Genomic DNA, 21,713 nt, shown 5'->3' with positions numbered 1-21,713 from the left:
TCCCGGGTTCAAGCGATTCTCCTGCCTCAGCCTCCCCAGTAGCTGGGATTACAGGCATGGGCCACCACGCCCAGCCAATTTCTGTATTTTTAGTAAAGACGGGGTTTCACCATGTAGGCCAGCCTGGTCTCGAACTCCCAATCTCAAGTGATCCACCCACCTCAGCCTCCCAAAGTGCTGGGATTACAAGCATGAGCCACTGCGCCCGGCAATTACACTACTTTTGAATTGGCTTTAAACTCACCAGGTTCCACATTCTAGAACCAATGCAAATGATATGGAAATATTTCAATCCTTGTCAATTGGGAAAGAACATAATCATCTCCAGCCTAGAGTGTGGTGGGGGAGTTCTTTTTGAGATTTAATTTTTTTTCTTCAAGAAACCCATCCATTTCTTGGGGAATCGCTAATTCACTATTGCAATTGTCCACATTACTAACTTAAATTTTTAATATTCTGCATATTTATCATTATATTACTGATCTGAACTATACTTTTATATACATTTTTCTCCACTTTTAACTTGATTAAAATTTCCAGAACATTTCCAGAACTTTGTTTTTTAAGAACCAGTTCTTTTTTTTTTTTTTTTTTTTTATTTGAGACAGGGCCTCTGTCAACCAGGCTGGAGTGCAATGACTCAATCATAGCTCACTGCAGCCTCGATTTCCTGGGCTCCCACCTCAGCCTCCTGAGTAGCTAGGACTACAGGCATGTACCACCAAACTTGGCTAATTTTTTTATTTTTTATTTTTAGTAGAGACAGGTCTTGCTATGTTGCCCAAGCTAGTCTGGAACTCCTGAGCTCAAGCAATCCTCCTGCTTTGGCCTACCAAATGCTTAGACTACAGGCATTAGCCACCATGCCTGGCTAAGAACTAGTTCTAATAATTATTTATAAATTCTACTGTTTTCTATTTTTGAACTTATTTACTTATAATTCTTTATTTGTACTTTTTAAAAATTAGTATTTCATTTATTTTCTAGCTATGTGTAATATATATGTACTGAAAACTTTAATCGTGTATGTTTCTATCTTGATCTTTATAAGCGGATATTTTAAAGGTATACTAATCTGTGACTAAATCCAAATATCCCATGGACAGTTGAAAGGATATATTTCTATTTGCATACTGTTACTATAATGATATTAACTAAAATATTTAATTGTATTATTAAATTACTTCTGTTTAACATAAATAATGTGTTGAAATTTGTTATTCTCATCTTATACTTCCAATTTTTTTCTATGTTTATTTCGATACTATTTCTTAGCACATGAAGTTTCATTACCATCAAATCTTCACTCTCAATCAGTGTTTCTCACTGTGTAGTCCTTGGACCAGCAGTATCAGTCTCACCTAGGAATCTGTTAGAAATCCAAATTCTCAGGCCCCTCCCCAGACTTAAGGAGTGGGAAACTCTGTGAGTGGGGCCCACTAATCTGTTAAGAGGCCTCTAGCTGATTCTGGTGTACACTTAGAGAACCACTGATCTATTTCAAAACTTCCAGCAATGTAAAATGATTCTAAATGACTCAATTAATGATTACTATGACCACGCTGCTTTCTTTTTCTTTTCTGTTTTTCTGATATGGTTTTGCCTTCTAATTTTATGTTTTTTATGTAATTTTTGTTTAGGGATATCTAGGAACATAGCAAATCATTGCATTTATTTTATGATCAAATTAGAGAATGTTTAACCTTTTTTAATGGAAAATTTAAACCATTTACATTTATTCTCATTCTTGTTAAGCATGGTGTTTCTAAGCCATTTTATGCATTCTATGTATGTGTTTTTTTAATATTCCCTTTCCATTCTAATTTTCTCTATAAGTCACACTTTGTTTTAATCTTCTGCAAATATTTGGAATTCTGGTAAATTGCATCTAAAACTTTAAAATCCATGTTTAGTTATCAAATACACAGATTGTCATTTTTACTCTAATCTATTGGAAATGTGGAGATTAGCACTGGCATTTTCTCTTGCCCTGTAGTCTTTCCTTTCTACCTTCCTTTATTTGAATAAAATTTTATTGAATAAAAATTTTGAATTCTGATAATATTCTCTTTTAAATTTATATAATATGTATAATTTCTTTACAAATAACCTTTTGCCTTCTGTGTAACCACATCTATCACTATTACTTAAATTATATCTGTATGTTTAATATAGTCAATGCTCATGCTTATGCTCATGCTCACTGTAATTTAATTCACATCTTAATAATCTGAACAATTCATGACTAAGTTGTTGAGCACTATTATGTAGGTGTATATTTTTCAAAACATTTCTCCAGACACCAAACATATCAGACAGTGTCTTCCTATTCTCGTCACATAAGAACCACAACATTCTCCAGGAAGTTCTATATGCATCATTACATTGTTTTCTGGCTTTTAGCATTGACAATGCTTTTTGCTCATTTGTCAGCAACCAATTTCTTTCTTCTCTGTTCAGGATGCCTATAGAATTTGTTTCTTTTTCCTTGAAATCCAATTTTTTTAAAGATATTTTTCAATTCAGAAAGACTTTTCTTGCCTTTTTCTTTGTTTATTGCCTGTACTCCATTTGTTATGGATTCTTTTTCTAGAATACCTACTAATTATGAAGTGAATTTCTGCTCTCTATTGCTGATAGCTGCTATCTTCTTTCGTATTGCTTGAATATCTTTGCCCTTTTCCTCTGCACTCTGAGAACATTTAAAGTTCATCTTCTACCCGATTTAATTGCTTTTTTTCTTCTTTTTTTTTTTTCCTTTTTTTTGAGACAAAGTCTCACTCTGTTGCCCAGGCTGGAGTGCAGTGGTATGATCTTGGCTCACTGCAACCTCTGCCTTCCGGGTTCAAGCCATTCTCCTGCCTCAGCTTCTCAAGTAGCTGGGACTAAAGGCACACGCCGCCATGCCCAGCTAATTTTTTGTGTTTTAGTAGGACGGGGTTTCACCGTGTTGCCCAGGCTGGTCTCGAACTCCTGAGCTCAGGCAATCCGTCTGCCTCGCCCTCCCAAAGCGCTAGGATTACAGGCGTGAGCCACCACGCCCGGCCTAATTGGTTTTTTATGGTAGTGTGTCTTCACTTTCTTTATCCATATGTGGATTTTATTTTAGCTACTACGTTTTTTCATTTCTATGCATCATTTTATGTTCTTACCCCCCTATTCCCACCCCCCCATAACAGCCTGGTCAGTTTAATGGAAGAAAGTATCCTCTTTTTAGGAATTGATATTTTTTTTAATGGTTTCATTTACTTGCACTAAATCTATTTCAGAGGAAAGTGAATTTGCTTAGTCACAGTACATTACCATGCTTCTTTTGTGCTACAGAACTTTTCCATAAACCTTGTATTGATTTTTCTATATTCTCATCTTTATGAAGGAGATATATACTAGCCCAGTATTGAAACACTGCCAAGAAAGAATTGTTCTGGGACTAGTCAAAGATTGGGTGAGGGGCGGTGGGAGAGGGTGCTCTCCCAATTCCTTTACGTTCCCAGCTTCAGCTCCAAAGAAGGAAAGAGTTCCAACAAGTTATAAATGCATATATATATATATTTTTTTTTTTTTTTTTTTGAGACGCAGTTTTGCTCTTGTCACCCAGGCTGTAGTGCAATGGCATGATCTCGGCTCACTGCAATCTCCACCAGCTGGGTCCAAGCAATTCTCTTGCCTGAGCCTCCCAAGTATCTGGGATTACAGGCGCCCACCACCACACTGGCTAATTTTTGTATTTTTATTAGAGACAGGATTTCACCATGTTGGCCAGGCTAGCCTCGAACTCCTGACCTCAGGTGAACCACCTGCCTCGGCCACCCAAAGTGTTGGCATGAGCCACCGCACCTGGCTAAATGCATATATTAAATGACCTAGACAGTAGCAGAGCTACCTTTGGGAAGTGCTGGAGAGTGGAGGGGTACCTCTAACATCTAAAGGAACCTAAGACAGAAAAAGCCCTCATGCCGTGCCCTCACTGAATATATCCCTGGCCCCACAGTATTTTAGAGCAGGAGTAAACTAAAGCCCAGAGAGGTCAAGCCATCTCTCCAGCTATGCCATAGTCTGCACTTGAACCCAGATGCCCTGACCTCCACATTCAGGTCATCACATGTGACCACACCAGCTGTGCACTGCACATCCAGGTAGCTCCATTTACAGCACTACAATGCAAAGGGCGCCCCTAGGGTTGTGCACTGTGGCAGCCTAAATTCATGGATCTTATTTTTAAATCTCCATGGAATTTTCTCTGTTCACTTATGGCCTCTTTATCATAATATACACTTTTCATTTTATGAGTACGTTATCTTGAATAATTCACATTCTTCACAATCCTTTTAAAGTTCCCTTATTTTCCCTAAATTGTCCCCATTTTCTCTGGGGTCAGTTCTGTTTGTTCATTCTCATTTTATGCTGCTCACCCTCTTCACGAGCCTGGTGAGCACTGGCCCTCCATTCACATTTCTGCAGAATGGTCTATAGGTCAAGCTTGTTCAACCCCCGCAGCCCACAGCCCATAGGATGCATGCAGCCCAGGATGGCTTCGAATGCAGCCCAACACAAATTCATCAACTTTCTTAAAACATTATGAGATTTTTTTTTGCAATTATCTTTTTTTAGCTCATCAGCTATTGTTAGTGCTAGTGTCTTTCATGTGTGGCCCAAGACAACTCTTCTTCCAATGTGGGCCAGGGAAGCCAAAAGATAGGACATCCTTGGTAGGTTAATCAATGAAGAGAGATGGGTTTATGTTTGCCCCTCTAGTGAGGGGAGTGAATGTGGGCTTTCTGTCTGTAGGGGAAGTGTGCTCACTAGAAGGTATCTCTTCCTGGTGTGAGAAAGCAGAACAGGCAGGTGGCACTGTCTCTGACATCCTCTGACCTCAGAGCCTATATTAAGAAGACGGTCTTATGGACTCCAACCATCTACATTGTGGGGCCTGGCCCCTTCATACAGATTTCTCGATTACTTTAGAAAATACTGATTTCCCTTCAGCCTTAGATGGGAAGAACACTCATTAGTAGCCAGAGGGGCTTTAAAATCTGATCAAGGCAGCCATCCTAGAGATAGTTTGTTCCTTATCTCCAGGTTGGCCACTCCCCCTACTTACCTTCTACATTTCTCCACACCATGGACTTCTGGACTTCACTCTTGCCTTCTCTAGGGCAGAACTGAGCCCTGGCCCTCTCTAGTCTGGTTTGCACATGAGCTTAAATATGATTTGCCTTCTGCCTTCTATATTCTAGAAACTCTTCGCCTTCTCCTATGTCACCTTCATTCTCACTTTTTAATAAACTCATTTATTTTCATACCTTCTTACATTGAATTTACTTATTCCTGTTCACACTTTTAAAGGTGGAAGAGGTTGAATGTGTGTGCTCAGTCTGCCATCTTGAACCAACAGCTAGGTAAAAAAATATCCAACAGGCTCAAGTCAGAGATAAAGAGCAGCTTGGAATGTTAGAAATATTCTTTTAAGGCACTTTCTAAAGTGCCTCAAAAAATGACTCTTTTTTTCATTCTAAAACTTAAAATTTGTACATTTATATAGTATATCTTCTATATAGATTCTGTAAAAATTCTGTATTTTATATATATATATTTTATATGCTACAAACTCTATAAATTTTATTATTTATTTTATTTTTGAGATGGAGTCTCACTCTGTCACCCAGGCTGGAATGCAGTGGCGCAGTCTTGGCTCACTGCAACTTCTACCTCCCGGGTTCAAGGGATTCTTCCGCCTCACTCTCCCAAGTAGCTGGGATTACAGGCACCTGCTACGATGCCCGGCTAATATTTTGTATTTTTCAGTAGAGACAGGGTTTCACCATGTTAGCCACGCTGGTCTGGAACTCCTAACCTCAGGTGATCCTCTGAACTCGGCCTCCCAAAGTGCTGGGATTATAGGCATGAGCCATCAAGCCTGGCCCAAATTTTATAATTTTATATTTACAACATTTATGTACATTTATAACTTATATTTTATATAAACTCTATCTAAAATTCTATATATTTTTAAGCAACATGCATTTTTTACAATGACAAAGGAATATTTTTAAAGGGCATTATACAGTTATTAGAACAGTGGTTTAGAACTCTGTCCCATGAAGACCTGAGGTTTGGCAGAGGTGGCTCAAGGACAAAGAAGGAGGATGAGTGAATTAACTCCCAGTGTCCCTGCCCTACTTCAGAAAAAGTTCTGCCACTTTTATCTACTTTCTATACTTGGGGTTCTATGTAAGGTTTCGGCTGGAAAATGAGCACCAGAGCCTAAAAACTGTTTGAAACACCCTCTATTAGAGGATTCATATTTGGCGTATTCCGGGTTTCTGTGATTTATAAATAAGCTTTGTTGTTTATTTAATAAACACTAAAGAGTTGGCTGCTTCTAACAATCAGAATTTATTTTATTAATTCTCTCTGAGAATGTTTGTCCTCCTTGATTGCATCACAGGTTTCTCCTGCCACCTGGTGGCAACATATGTCTATTGCAGGGGCAATTTCTAAATTTATCTGGTATCTGCTGAAGTTGCAAATACAACTCACAAGGTAATGAAGATTTGGAGAGGGCTTTTTTACATCCATTACAAGCTACAAAGCAATTCTACATCAATTATGAATTATCTCATTTGGTCTTCCCACCCTCCCTTTCAGGTGGGTATTCATATTCTCTCCCATTTTCAGGAGAGGAAAAAGTAGCTCAAAAGCTAAGTAACAAAACAAAAAAAGCTGAGTAACTTACCTCAGATGAAGGCCAGAAAATTATGGGACTCAAACTTAGGTGCAAACTTGTAATGGTTATCAGAGACTGATAGCTTTGTGACAATCTAAAGAGGTTTAAATCTGAAGAGATCGTTGGGCTAGAGGTATAAAATTGACAGTCATCAGAACAGAGGTGATATTTGAAGGCATAGACTGATCAAAACTTGAAGCCATGGGAAATGGCACAAATGGGTGTCAAACCAAGGTGTTGTGAGCTGGTGGCAGCAGATGAGAGGAAGGTAAGTGTTTGGTTTACCAGGAAGCTCACATGTGGCCATCTAAAATTGCAATCTGAAGAATGGAAATCTTTGTCCATTGCATGAAAATACATAGTTCAAAGAAGAAGGAAGAAAAGTAGACATAACAGCTCCATCCACACAGTGCAGATCAAACCTGAAATTCAGTGCCCTACTTGTTATGGGAAGCAGATGTGAAAGCAAAAAAATAACAAAGCGTGAATATTCACAGCTTCTTTCCCTGCTTACCCCTTACTCCCAAAAGGATTCTTTCTTGCCAAATTATCCAGCTGTCCCTAAACATTTTTTGTGAGTAGTGGAGTAATTAATAAGGAAGATAATACAAGATGAGGAAGAAGATGTCAGGATTTAAAACAGAAAGGGAAAGAACTAAGGATGCGAGGAGAAGAATGTATGCAGAAAAAGGAAAGTGGGACAGACATGAAGAGAGCCCTTACAGGCTGGGTTTAGAAAAGAGTATTTTGGAGTCTATAGTAGGAGAGAAATGAGGCTTTGGTATTGCAGCCTTGCACAGAAGATGGGTGGATGGAGAGACAGCAAACAGAACTGGGCCCAGCCTCAGGTAGGTCATCAGGCAGAGAAGAGCAGATCATAGAAGCAAGAGATTGGAGCCTGGAGCAAGTCTCAAATCAAGGCAGATGACAAGAGGTGCAAAAAAGGGCCATAAGGCAAAACTCCTGAGAAAAAGCCCAAGACCAGCTTGATTCTGGGGCAAAATCTGTGCCATCCATGATTTACCTGCAGAAACAGAAACCAGATCCTCAGATGGATGGGTCCCTGCCCAAAGATGCCTGAGAAATAGGTCCCCATCCCACTGGATAAAGGAGAGAAGGGAGAGGCTGAATAAAGCTTCCAACACATTCAGGTGCAATTGACAAAACTCTGTCCAGGGCTAAAGGCCCAGCTCTGCCATTTTCTAACTGGTAACCTTAAAAACTCCCCTGGCCTCCAAGATTTCCACACCATCCTCTGCACACACAATGAGTGGAAGTAGCTGGGTGATGTTGAAGGCTCTTCCAGCTCTGACCCTCTGCCTCAGAGTCTCAAAGCATCCCAACTGGTTGCAGGCAAACTAGCTGTCTCCTTCCCTTAGAACAGGTTGGGACTGAGAAAAGCTTGTCTTCCTTTAAGGCTGTGGCTGTTGCTAAGAAGAGTCCCTCCCCAAACCCCACCCTATCCTGCAACTTTCATCATCACCATGCGCTTCATGATCGCCTCCCACCTAGTTTGGAGACATAACCTCCAGCACACTCTTTCATACACCAAGCTCCAACCACATCCTATTCATCTGAGTACCCCTTGCTCAGCTCAGGGCCTTTGCCCCTACCCGGTCCTCTGTCCACATGGAATGTCACCTGCCAAAAACTCATTCTTTATGCTTCTCAGTAGATTCTATGACAGGAAGGTGCCAGTTCCTTGCTTTCTCAGGCTACCATCTCTGATTCCTTAGAATCCTAGAATTCTGGATCTGACTGGGTTTGGGGTTTCAGATTATAATCTATATGAAGGCTCAATAAATGTTTATTAAGCTACTTATTAAAAGATTTATTAATCTAAATAAGTAATAGGTACATGGATGTATAATTATAATAAATCCAAACACTTCTCACTATATTCATGTCACCATCTTCATCTGTCACTGGATTTTTGTAATAATTCGTAACTGTTCTTTTGACATCTGCTTCCCTTTCTATCTTTCCTCCTATTAAAACCTAAGCTAGGGCCAGGTGCAGTGGCTCACACCTATAATCCCAGCACTTTGGGAGGCCGAGGTGGGCAGATCATGAGGTCAGGAGTTCCAGACCATCCAACATGGTGAAACCCCATCTCTACTAAAAATACAAAAATTAGCTGGGCATGGTGGCACACGCCTGTAATCCCAGCTATTTGGGAGGCTGAGGCAGGAGAATTGCTTGAACCAGGGAGTCAGAGGTTGCAGTGAGCCGAGATTGGGCCACTCCACTCTGTCATCCAGCCTGGTGACAGAGCGAGACTCCATCTCAAAAAAAAAAAAAAAAAAAGCTAAGCCAGGCCAGGCACGCTGGCTCCTGCCTGTAATCCCAGCACTTTGGAAGGCCGAGGCGGGTGGATCACCTGAGGTCAGGAGTTCGAGACTAGCCTGGCCAACATGATGAAACCCTGTCTCTACTAAAAATACAAAAAAAAAAAAAAAATCAGCCAGGCATGGTGGACAGGAGAATTGCTTGAACCCAGAAGGCTGAGGTTGCAGTGAGCCGTGATCGCGCCATTGCGCTCCAGCCTGGGCAACAAAAGTGAAACTCTGTAAAAAAAAAACAAACAAACAAACAAAAAAACACCTAAGCTGTATTTATCACTTCTCTACTCAGAGCCCTCCAGAGGAAAAGCCACAGGTTTTAGAATGGCTTACACAGTCAGCATGGTTAGGTCTCCTTGCTTCTCTGATCTCTCCTACCATACTCACTCCATGTCAGCCATGCTGGCCTCCTTGCTGGTTCACAAATATGCCCTACTTCTAACTCTTCCATGACTTTGCCTGCCTGGCTAACCCTTCACACCCTCCAGTCTCTGCTCCCATGTCACTTTCTCTGGGAGGAGTTTGCTGACCACCATATTTAAGATTTGCAATACGTTCCTCCCTTGGAATTCCCTATCTGCCTCTCCTGCTTTATTTTTTCCATAGTACTTATCACCCTATGATCTATGACATAATTTACTTATTTTATTTACTTTGTGTCTCTCCTAATAAGCCCTTGAGAAAGGATTTTTGGTCTGCCTTGTTCACTGTTGTATCCCCGGTAGTTGGCACTTAATATTTGATGAATAAAATCTCTGGTTCCCAAGTGGTTTGATTCTAGCATAGTGTCTCATTCAAATAAACTAGTCCAGCAGCCAAAAGTAATTTGAACCTTTTGTTGTGCTTTTAAGAAACACTTAAGGAGATTGCAATCATAACCCAAGTGACACATCTTAAAATTTCCTTTCCACCCTTCAGTAATTCTTCAATCCAGCAGCTGCTTCTTCTAAAACCTTCTTTTCCACATCTCTCCCACATGGAGACTTTCCCATGTTCTTTACTTTTCCTTCCCCTCGGGCTATTGGCCTCCGTATCCTCACCAGAAGTTACCACCAGGACTTCTGCTTCCACCATCACTGAGCGACGCTAGGATGCCTGGAGGTACCCCCTCACTTTCTACAGAGGGAAATGAGCAGAGTCCTCTAAAAAGTGAAGTTCTCTCATGTTGAGTGCTTTTCCCAAGGTAATTGCAATAAATCATATTTTTGACAATAGTTTTATTCCTTTATTACAAATGCAACCTTAGGAAGCAAAAAGCCAGGGACCCCAATATTTTCCCAAGGAGTCACTCTATGTGTTTGTTAGTGGAAATACTTGTACTCTTACTGTAAACTTATCTATGACCAGTTAGGTAGAGGTTAGAGACTTCCCTTTCCTCTAAACTTTGAGAAACTTGACATTTCTGGGGAGTTTAGAGGATGGGGGTCCAGAGGAGCATTAAAAGTCACTCGAGGAGAGAAACTGAGTCAAAGCCTCTCTCCCTCTTAAACACACACACACACACACAGGCACACACACGCACCCTGCCCCCATACCCAGGTGCTCAGCTCTCTGAGGGAGAGGGCTGGCTAACTAGAGAAGCAGATTCCAAGGAGCAGCTAGGCTACAAAGCTTTTGATGCCAGGGACCTGGTCAGCTCAACTGGTGGCCAAGACCCTGGAGTAGGAGGATATAGGCAATCATCTGGAGAGAAACCCCAGGGTGCCAGGACCCCAGAGCTCCTGCCCTGAAATCACAGGGCATCATCACTGGAGGAGAAAGGGAAGAGCTGGAACCAAAGGTGAGCCAAGCACCCAGGAATTCCCCTGGGAGCAAACCTTGTGCAGCAAAGGAAACTTAAGGAGCTTGAAGGGGTCTGTCAGTGGGTCATGAGGGGTCACTTGGTCCCAATCAGGCCTGAGGGTCCTGACTCTAAGCATACGAGGCACATGCAGTAAAGCTGCTGATAAATGGGCACAAATTGGTCAAAATGGGCACAAAATCTGGAACAGAATTAAGCCTGCAGCCAGGACCATCAGAGGCACAACGTGGCCAAAAAAAAATCAATCACTCATTTATTCAACAAAGATTTATTAAGTGCTTACTATTGCCAGGCATCGTCTGCTTGGTGCTGACAACCTGGTCAAATAGACAAACCCCTATGTAGGAGAAGTCACCACCAGGGAATGTCGCCGTGACTACTCCCATCTGGCTCATCCAGACATACTGGCCCCACACCGCTGATGAACTTTTAAAACAAACTTCAGGGAGTACGGTCTGCTTGCACTAGATATATACTTTAACCCCAGAAAAAGTTTAACAACAAAACCAAAATCATAGTGACTTGAAAAATAAAACAGTGTCGATGGCTGATTTTATTTTTGTTATTTCCTAGAACTCTTTGGCAGCTTACTCAAGATTCCAGGATTCCACAGAGCACAATTTAAAATCCTTTGTCCTCAGTCATGCTGACCTTCCAAAAAAGTGGTGGGCACACACTGTATCCCCCAAGCAGCAGTAGCAGTGAGCTACATCAGAGCAGAGTGAGCCAGGCTTCATTACAGGAGCTCTGAGGCCCGAATTGGGCCTCCCAGAGCGTCCATGTGGACTTATAAATAGACGCAGTAAAAGAGTAAATAATGAATTTGTGCAATTGCAGGGAAAAGCTCCAAAGCAGTTCTGGTGATGGGGAGACAAGCATTTAAAAAGGAGTGCCTGAGCATGCATCTCACCCAGCAAATGTAATGGCTTCATATACATTCATGAGCTTTGGTCTCCACTCTTCCTCTTTTTTAGTCACAATCATAAAAGACAAAAGAAAAGTGAGAGGGGAGAGAAACATAGATATACTTTAAGGGTACGAATTGCAAACACAACCTACAGTTTGTAAATTGCTTGGAGACCTTTGGAGGGAGAATCAAGAAAATGAAAAGTAGAACATACAGGAATATTGCTGCTTAGGGGAAAGTCTCTGCTCTGTGCATAAAATCTTGTCTAGAGAATGGTTGAGAGGCACAATACTGACTAAATGTGAGATTGCTTTGTAGAAAGGACATGCCTCCTTCTCCACTCTGCGTTCCTCCACCTGTCTCCTGTGGCCACCTCCAAGGTCATATTTGTGGAAGCTCCAAGGTTCTATGGCTTTAGTTATATTCAAAACCAGGGGAATCAGAGGTCCCTGCTATGTGTGTTGGCCTCTGCTGCCTCCAACCCACCCCCACCCCAGGTTGACCCACTGAGAGCCCAGCTGCAGCAAAGTCACACTTCCTGGGTTTATATCCCAGCTCAGCCACTTTTTCTGTAACCCGCACCTTCTTCCAGAAAGGATTCACCGTCAGCTGCAAAATGGCTTTTCAATTTTCTGCATTTATGCATGTGTTGCTTTCTAATTTGGGTAGCGAGATTTATTGGTTTTAGAAATAAACATGAAGACACAGACACACAAACACAGTGAGGAAATTGGCTTCTGGTAACCTGACGTCAAGTTATGGTTACATGCTGTGGTCTTGTGCCCCGAAAGGGAAGTGTGTGTTGCTAACTTCAGCTAGAAGGAATGCAGTGGTGCAGCTGAAAAGAATGAGAGGAAGATCACAGACCATCTGCCTTTTCCACACCAGGCTGTGTGTTTAAACCAACAGCAACGGAGCCAGCTCAGCGGGGTCACAGGGCTCTGCTGCCTCTTTCCTGCAAGTGAAACTGACCCCAGGCCCTAGCAAGCTGTTCCAGAGCTGCGGGCTGCCCGAGGAGCTGCTCTTCAGAAGGGAGGCAAGATGAAGGTCATACCTATTCGTGTTTAGCCCTGGCCTGGTGGCAGCTCTGCAAACCCTTGGCTTAGGGCCAGCATGGATAATTACATTTCACCTGCCCAAACTCTCCCGTGGTTTCCCTCAGAAACAGATCCTCTTCCATGGCTGCCATGATCCAGAACATAAATACTCTCTCAAAGGCAGTATTCTATACCTGGGCAACTGAGGTTTTTTTCCTTAGAAGGAAAATCCTCTTGTAACAACACACAGTCATTGCTTTATTCCTTCAGCAAACATTTATTAAGCACCTACTTAATAAGTGCTAACCACTGTGCTGGAGATGCAAAGATGAATAAGATTGTTTGTTTGTTTGTTTGTTTGTTGTTTTGGCCCTGAGAAGCTCACAGTTTGGTAGGAAAGCTATCAATATCAGCAGTAAATGCCTTTAAAAGTAGAATATGGCCAGAGAACTGCAAAGAGAGATTCTAAATCTCCTTAGGAGAGTCAAGGAAGACTTTAGGATCAGTGATTTCGAAGCTGAGCTGTTCAGTAGAACCTCAGTAAGCAGATAATGAGGATGAACATACAAGGCAAAGGGCAAACACATATGCCAAGTAAGGGGCCGTGAAGGAGCATGGCATTGACAAGAAAGGCGAGAGTGGTGGGAGCATAAGGCATGAGACAGAGGGGTAGGAAGAAGGGGAGGCTGGAAACAGAGTCTCTGGTTAGGTTGTGAAGCACTGGGAATCTCATGGTAAGGAATTTGTCTACTGCACTGAAAGGTCTTTAAGCAGTGAAACAACTGATTCATCAGTGCTCCACAGCAGTGTGGAGAGAAGAGTGGGCAAACTCCAGAAGCAAAGGTCAGAAGATGCAGCAAAAATATGACACTACCACACTAAACCCAACAAGAGGTAGTGAGAGCCTGAATGCAGGTGGAGAGAGTGGGAAGGGAGAAGCAGATGGAGAGAAGCATTCAGGAAAGGGAATTGACAGATTTTTAGTGGCGGGTTGGGTGAAAAGTGAGAGAGGGGAAGAATTTAGAAGGGAGGGTGGCAGGACTATTAACTAAGATGCCACAGGAGGAAGCAGAGTAGGGGAATTGAGGGGCTCAGGTGGAGATTCCAGAAGGCAGCTGGAAATGCAGTCTGGGCTCATAAACTTCCGTAAGTTTTCTGCAATGACTACAGGCTACGTTTTATCAACAGCTTATCTCTGATGGCTCTAAGCCAGTGGTTTTCAAATCTGAGCTTCAGATTCAGCTAGAAGGCTTGTTAAGGCAGACTGCTGAGCCCAACCCCAAGAGTTTCTGATTCAGTAGGTCTGGGGTGCCCAGCCTGAGAATTTGCATTTCTAACAAGTTCCCTATGATGCTGATGGCACTGACTTGGAGCCCACACTATGAGAGCCTCTGCTCTAGACTTTTGTGGGGAACATTTTCCCTACTTGATCTAATATCTTTTTAAGGAGGGTAACTAAAAAGGCTGATATAGGTAGAGTGGATTTTAAAAAAAAAAATCCCTTTTACCAACAGAATTCTAAGGACCCAGTTCTAACCACTACGAACAAGTGTTTAAATTTGGTGACTGATTAATCTCCCACTTTTATTACTCAAATGACAAGTTTTTTTTAAAGAAATCTTAGCCTATAATAATAAATAATTTTTTGAGGGCCTACTATATGCCAGGTTTTGTGCTAAGCACTTTACATACATCGGTTAATTTAGTTCTTGCTATAACCCTGTGCAAATGAGTACTGTTATAATCCCCATTTCTAAGATGAGGAAACTGAGGCACTGAATGATTACAATTAACCCAAGGTTAAGTTTCCAGCAAATGGCAGATTTACCACAGATTCTGTGTTCAAATGCCACAATATATTGCCGCCTTTTTCATCCCACGTTTTGCTCTACAAAATAATCTAGCTTTCTCCAAGACCAAAATCTTGCACATTCCATATACCATTAACCTGCAGTGGTTTCTGTTTTCGAAAATCTGCCAGCACATAGCTGGCAACCACAATGGAGTGTAATAATCATCATTCAGCCTTTTAATGACCCTTGTGCATTGAACAATCAAGAGAATGGAAGGGTCAAGTGGAAGGTAACGCCCTGTAGTGCTATGAATGTGTTGGGTTCTCTGCCATCACGCCTGGGGCATACACGGACATTCTCAGCATATTAGAGTGTAAGAGCCTCTCGCAACATCTGTTCCAACTACATCTCTAGACAGTACATGCAGTATCATCCTTAAAAGACAATTTTCAGAAAGGCTTAACAATTTTTAAGATTTTTTTGGCCACCCACAAAGAAGAAAGCAAACAAAGCATACAATTTATGTTCCAGCTCTCTATATAGAATCTAACGGTAGTTATTTAGCCCCTAAGTTACATGCCTAAACTGTGAGACAGAATGTGTCCTATGAGATCACAGGACATCAGAAATTTGTAACCTGTATCCTAGCATCATTTTAATGTAAACTCTTAAAAGCTAGGAAGTGTGACTAAGGATGCTTGAGGAAGCCGTAGGTACTAGGATTCAGCCACCCCTGCATCCCTTGCTTCTGAGAAATTAAGCCCTTTGAAGAGCATAACTGGGTGCCCTTCTGGAAAAGAGAGGCCTAAGGAGAATTTCAGCATAAGGACCATCCCCAAACTAACCCAGAGCCAAGCCAAGCAGTTCTAGACACACTGACAATGGAGACCTGGAATTATATCTTAATGTCAAGGCAAGTCCTCACATGTAAGCCTTTGTCTAAATCTCTGTCCACATTATTGGCCTTCAATATCATCACTAGAACCTGGACTTGAATCTTAGTCCTTGTGATTTAGGTTCAGGAACTCCACCCTACTTCATTCTTGCAATCCCTTTCCCCAGGGCCTGGACATTAACATCCATAACATTCCCACCACCAAAACAATTTCCCACACCTGCAACTGGCTAGGTCTTACTCTAAGCCAGGCAGAACCATTCAAAAGAAAATGCTGCCTCTTGTCTGAATTTCAGCAAAATCTTGTCTTTAGCTCCTGCTGCCCTAATCCAGACAGCACATCACCATCCCCTGGGCACAGACACTGTGTAAGAGATTGCTGTTCCTCATGAAATTTATTTCCTCTTCTTCTTGGGCCTATATCCCAGTCTCCCTTGCAGTTGGATGTGGACATATGATTCAGTTCTACCAAAGGAACATGAGAAGTAGTGTTCCAGGTCTGTCCCATAAAAACCTCCTATGTGACCACTTTTCCCTTCTAGTGGCTTGGTGTTGATGTCCAGGGCAACCTTGAAAGTCATGTATTAAAGATGGTAGATCCTGTCAGCCTGGATCCCTGGATTTCTGGGTGAAGCATAGTTATCCACCAACTGGAACTATTTTGGACTGTTCATGAGTCATCATACACTCACGAACCTTAGTTACTGCAGTTGGCCTATCCAATTAATACAAGTGGTTATGCCCCAATTAAATAGTAGTCTTTGAAGTGTCCTTCACAAGGAGCCTCCTCATTGATGAGTTAATCTTCCTGGCTTGTACTCAGCCCCAGCTTGCTTATATTTTCTACCATGCATGGCTGAGATCCCAGCATCTTTCTGCCAATGCCATCTAACTAAGAACAGTCTATGGGCTCGGGGATGGGAAAGGCAAGATTTCTGGCAAGGAAATGGGAGAGTGTACATAGCCACAGCCCTGAGTCTATTTCTCTCAGTCTGTCCATCCAGAGATGGTTTGACAAGTCTTCCTCAATGAGGGAGGATGTAAGTCTGTAACTTCAGTGCCACCCTATGCAGAGATGAAAGAATCCAAAAGCAGGCTGCAATGTTACTGATTTTCCTTGCTTTTTCTAGAGTAGATTTTTCAAACTGGTTTTTTATAAGACATGTGGAAATTGCCTTCTTTAAGGTAATTAGGAACTGCTGAAACTAAAACTTCTGTAACCCAGTTTTAAAATGTTGTAAAGGGTGTTCTGAGTCCCTATCTGAAATGTGCTCTTCCTACAACACTTGGGCTTAGGACCTTAGGTCCCTGAATCAGTAAAGAGCAGAGATGAGACACAAGAGAGAAACATGGGGGACATGGTAACACCAGTGAATTTCATGAGCATGGGCCTACTGCTGCACCTTGTTTGCTCTGAAGTGACTTCCCTGATCAGAAACAATGCCATGTGGAATTACACATATAATGGATTATGCATATAAGGCATTCTGTAAGTCCACATGATATGGTTGGCTTATTTCTAACACCCAAATCTCACACTGAAATGCAATCATCAAGGTTGGAGGTGGGGCCTGGTGGGAGGTGTTTCAGTCATGGGGGCAAATCCCTCATGGCTTGGTACTGTCCTTGTGATAAGGAGTTCTTGGGAGATCTGGTTGTCTGAAAGTGTGTGGCGCCTTCCCCCTTTCTCTCTTGCCATGTGATGTGCCTGCTTCCATTTTGCCTTGTGCCATGAGTAAAAGCTCCCTGAGGCCTCCCCAGAAGCCTGTGCCAAAGCCATGCCTCCTGTACACCTGCAGAACCATGAGCCAACTAAACCTTATTTCTTCATAAATTACTCATCCTTGAATATTTATTTATAGCAACAAAAGAATGGCCTAACACAGCACAGACAATAGTCTTGGTAGAAGCATTGCAAGCAAAGATGTCAAATCTTCACTCAGACTACATCTATTCTGGTAAGAACAAAATGCTGCTCCTTCCATAATGGAAACAATCCAGTGTAATCAACCTGCCACCAGGTAGCTGGCTGATCACCCTGGGGAATGGTGACACAATGGGAACTCAGTATTGTTCTCTGGCTGTTGGCAAATTGGGCACTTGTCAGTGCCTGTAGCCAAGTCAACCTTGGTGAGTGGATGCTCACGTTACTGAACTCGTGCATAACCTCCATATGCATTTAGAATAAGCTTTTCAAATTCTGCAAAAGTAATTATTGATATTTTGATAGCGATTGCTTTGAACCTGTAGATTGCTTTGGGAAGTATAATCATTTAAAAAATGGTAAGTCTTGCTATGCATAACCATGGAATATATCTTTTCATTTATTTAGATCTTCTTAAATTTTTTCAGCAATGTTATAATTTTCAAGCACAAATCTTTTACCTTATTCATTAAATTTATTCCTATGGATTTTATTCTTTTGGATGCTGTATCAGTCAGGGTTCTCCAGAGAAACAGAACTTATAGGATAAATGGATGGATGGATAGATGAATGGATACATACAAACATACATACATAGATTTATTTTAAGGAGCTGGCTCACACAGTTACGGAGCTGGCAAGTCTAAAATCTTTAAAGGCCAGGCTAGAAACTCAGGCAGCAGTCGATTTGCAGTGTTAAGGCAGAATTTCTTCTTCTCTGGAAAAATTCAGTTTTTATTCTTAAGCAGTTAACTTGATTGGATGAGGTTCATCCACATTGTCAAGGGTAACCTCTTTTAATTAAAGTCAACTAATTGTAGATGTAACCCACATCTGCAAATTGCCTTCATACCAACATCTAAATTAGTGTTTGATTAAATTAGTGAATATTATAGTCTAGCCAAGCTGGCACATAAAACTAGCCATATTAACCATCATAGCAGCTGAATTGTGTGAATACCCAAGTATGAGAGCCACTGAGCATACAATTACCATTATTTAATATTGCCCTGGAAGTTCAGGTGAATTTTGTGAATATATTGGTAAAAACGAAAAAAAATCACAAGAGAATCAACTGAAAAACAATCATTGAAAACATTAAAAACATGGTCGCCAAAAATGTATATTACTGTAAAGCTACAATAATAAAGAGACTGTACTGGCAAAAAGATAGATGCATATATCAATGGAACAGAATAGAAAGCCCAGAAATAGACCTACACAAATAGAGTCAAATGATCTTTGACAAACAAACAAAGGCAGTTCAATGGACAAAGAATCATCTTTTCCACAAATGCTGCTGGAAAAAAATGGACATACACATGAAAAAATAATAATAATAACAAAGTCACAGGCCATACATCTTTCACAAATATTACTTCGAAATGAACCATAAATCTAAATGTAAAATGCAAAACCATCAAACCTCTAGAAGAAAACATAAGAGAAAAACTATGTGCCCTTGGGTTTAATTATGTCTTTTTAGATGTAACGCCAAAAGTATAATCCATGAAGGAAAATAATGTTGTTGGAATTTATTAAAGTTTAAAATTTCTGGAGGAAGGCAGAACAAGATGGCCAGATAGAACCCTCCAGAGATCATCTCCACTGCAGGAACACCAAATTGAAAAACTATCCATGGTGGGGGGAAAAAGTCCCTTCATAAGAACCACGAAACAGGTGAGCGATCACAGTGCCTGGTTTTAACATCATATTTAGGAAGGAGGCACTGAAGAGGGTAGGAAAGGCAGTCTTGAATTGCTTATACCCTCTCCCATCACCTGGCAACAGCCATATGGTGCAGAGACAGAATCTGTGAACTTGGGGGAGGGAGACAGCACTGATTGTAGGACTTTGCATTGGAACTCAGTGCTGCCCTGTCACAGCAGAAAGCAACACCAGGCAGAGCTCAGCCAGTGCCCAAGGAAGAAGCATTTAGACCAGCCCTAGCCAGAGGGTAATTATACGTCCCAGCAGTCAGAACCTGAGTTCTAGCAAGCCTCTTCATCATAGGCTAAAGTGCTCTGGAATCCTAAATGAACTTGAAAGGCAGCCTAGGCCACAAGGAGTACAATTCCTGGACAAGTCCTGGTGCACTGCTGAGCTCAGAGTCAGTAGACTAGGGATGCATGCGACCTGGTGAGACACCAGCTGTAGCAGCCAAGGGAGTGCTTCTGCCACCCCTCCTCAACCCCAGGCAGTGCACCTTGCAGCTTTGGGAGAAACTCATTTCTGCTTGAGGAGAGGATGGGAAAAGTAAAGAGAACTTTGTCTTACAACTTGGATACCATCTCATTCACAATAGAATAGGCCATTGGGCACAGTTGTGAGGCCCCTAGCTCCCAGATGACATTTCTAGACATACACTGGGCCAGAAGGGAACTTGTTGCCTTTAAGGCAGAAAGAGAAAAGGAAGGAACCAGTCCTGGCAGGATTCATCACCTGCTGACTAAAGAGCCCTTGGGCCCTGAATCATGAGCAGGGGTAACCATGTAGCACTCACTGTGGGCCTTGGGGGAGACTCAGAGTCATGCCAGTTTCAGGTGTGACCTAGCACATTCCCAGCTGTGAAGTCTGTGGAAAGAGACTCTTCTACTTAAGGAAAGGAGAAGGAAGAGTAAAGGGCACTTTGTCTTGTAGTTTGGATACCAGCTCAGCCACAGTGGGTACAGTACCAAGCAGGCTCCTGGGGTCCTTAAGTCCAGGGCTTGGCTTCTGGACAGCATTTGTGGACCTGCCCTGGCACAGAGAGGAGCCCACTCATCTTAAGGGAGAGCCCCAGGCCTGGCAGCATTTGCTACAAGCTGAATGAAGACCCCTTGGGCCTTGAGTGAACATTGGCAGTAGCCAGGCAGTACTCGCTGTGGGCCTCGGGCAGTGGTGGCCACAGGGAGAGACTCCTCTGCTTGAGGAAAGGGGAGGGGGAAGACTGGGAAGAACTTTGTCTTGCAGCTTGGGTGGCAGCTCAGTAACAGTATAATAGAGCACCAGATAGATTCTTAAGGTTCCCAATTTCAGGCCCTGGCTGCTGGATGGCATTTCTGAACCCACCTGGGTCTGAGGGGGAACTCTCCACCATGAAAGGAAGGATAAAAACCTGGCTAAATTCATGACCTAATGATTGTAGAGCTCCTTGGTCTTGAGTGAATATAGGCAGTAGCCAGGCAGTGGTCACTGTAGGACTTGAGTGAGACCCAGTGCTGTGCTGGCTTTGGGTCTGACTTTGGAAGGCTAAGGTGGGTGGATCACTTGACCCCAGGAGTTCAAGACCAGCCTGGGCAACATGGTGAAACCCCATCTCTACAAAAAAATGCAAAAATTATCCGAGTATGGTGGCATGAGCCTGTAGCTCCAGCTACTCATGAGGCTGAGGTGGGAGGATCACTTGAGCCCATGAAGTCAAGGCTGCAGTGAGCCATGATCACACCACTGCATTCCAGCCTGGGCAACAGAGCAAGATCCTGCCTGAAACAAAAACAAAAACTGACAAAAGAAAATACACAGTCAGAGGAGACAAAAGAAAAAAAGATTTAAAAAGAAAGAAGCACACCCACAAGATCTAGAAAATAGCTTCAAAAGGACAAATCAAAGAGTTATTGGCCTTAAAGTGGAGGTAGGCAGATCTGGGTTCAAAGTTTATTCAAAGGGATGATAACAGAGAACTTCCCAAACCTAGAGAAAGATATCAATATTCAAAGTACAAGAAGGTTATAGAACACCCAGCAGATTTAACCCAAATAAGACTACCTCAAGACGTGTAATAATCTAACTCCCAAATGTCCAAGATAAAGGACCTTAAAAGCAGCAAAAGAAGAGAAACAAATAACATACAAAGGAGCTCCAATACTGGCAGCAGACCTCTCAGTGGAAACCTTATAGGCCAGGAGAAAGCGGCATGACATATTTCAAGTGGTGAAGGAAAAAAAAACTTTTATCCTAGATTAGTATATCCAATGAAAATTTCCTTTAAACATGAAAGAGAAATAAAATCTTTCCCAGACAAACAAAAGCTAAGAGATTTCATCAACACCAGACCAGTTCTACAAGAAATGCTAAAGAAAGTTCTTCAATCTAAAGAAAAGAATGTTAATGAAACAATAAAATATCATCTGAAAGTACAAAACTCACTGGTAGTAGTAAGTGCACAGAAAAACACAGAATATTATGACACTGTAATTGTGGTGTGTAAACTACTCATATCTTGAGTAGGAAAGCTAAAAGATGAACCTAACCAAAAATTACAACTACGACAACTTTTCAAGACATAGACAGTACAATAAGATGTGA

Source organism: Gorilla gorilla, chromosome 13, assembly GCF_029281585.2.
Source record: "Gorilla gorilla gorilla isolate KB3781 chromosome 13, NHGRI_mGorGor1-v2.1_pri, whole genome shotgun sequence".
NCBI lineage: Eukaryota > Metazoa > Chordata > Mammalia > Primates > Hominidae > Gorilla > Gorilla gorilla.
The sequence above is the reverse complement of the archived record's forward strand: the minus strand, read 5'-3'. Positions refer to the sequence as shown.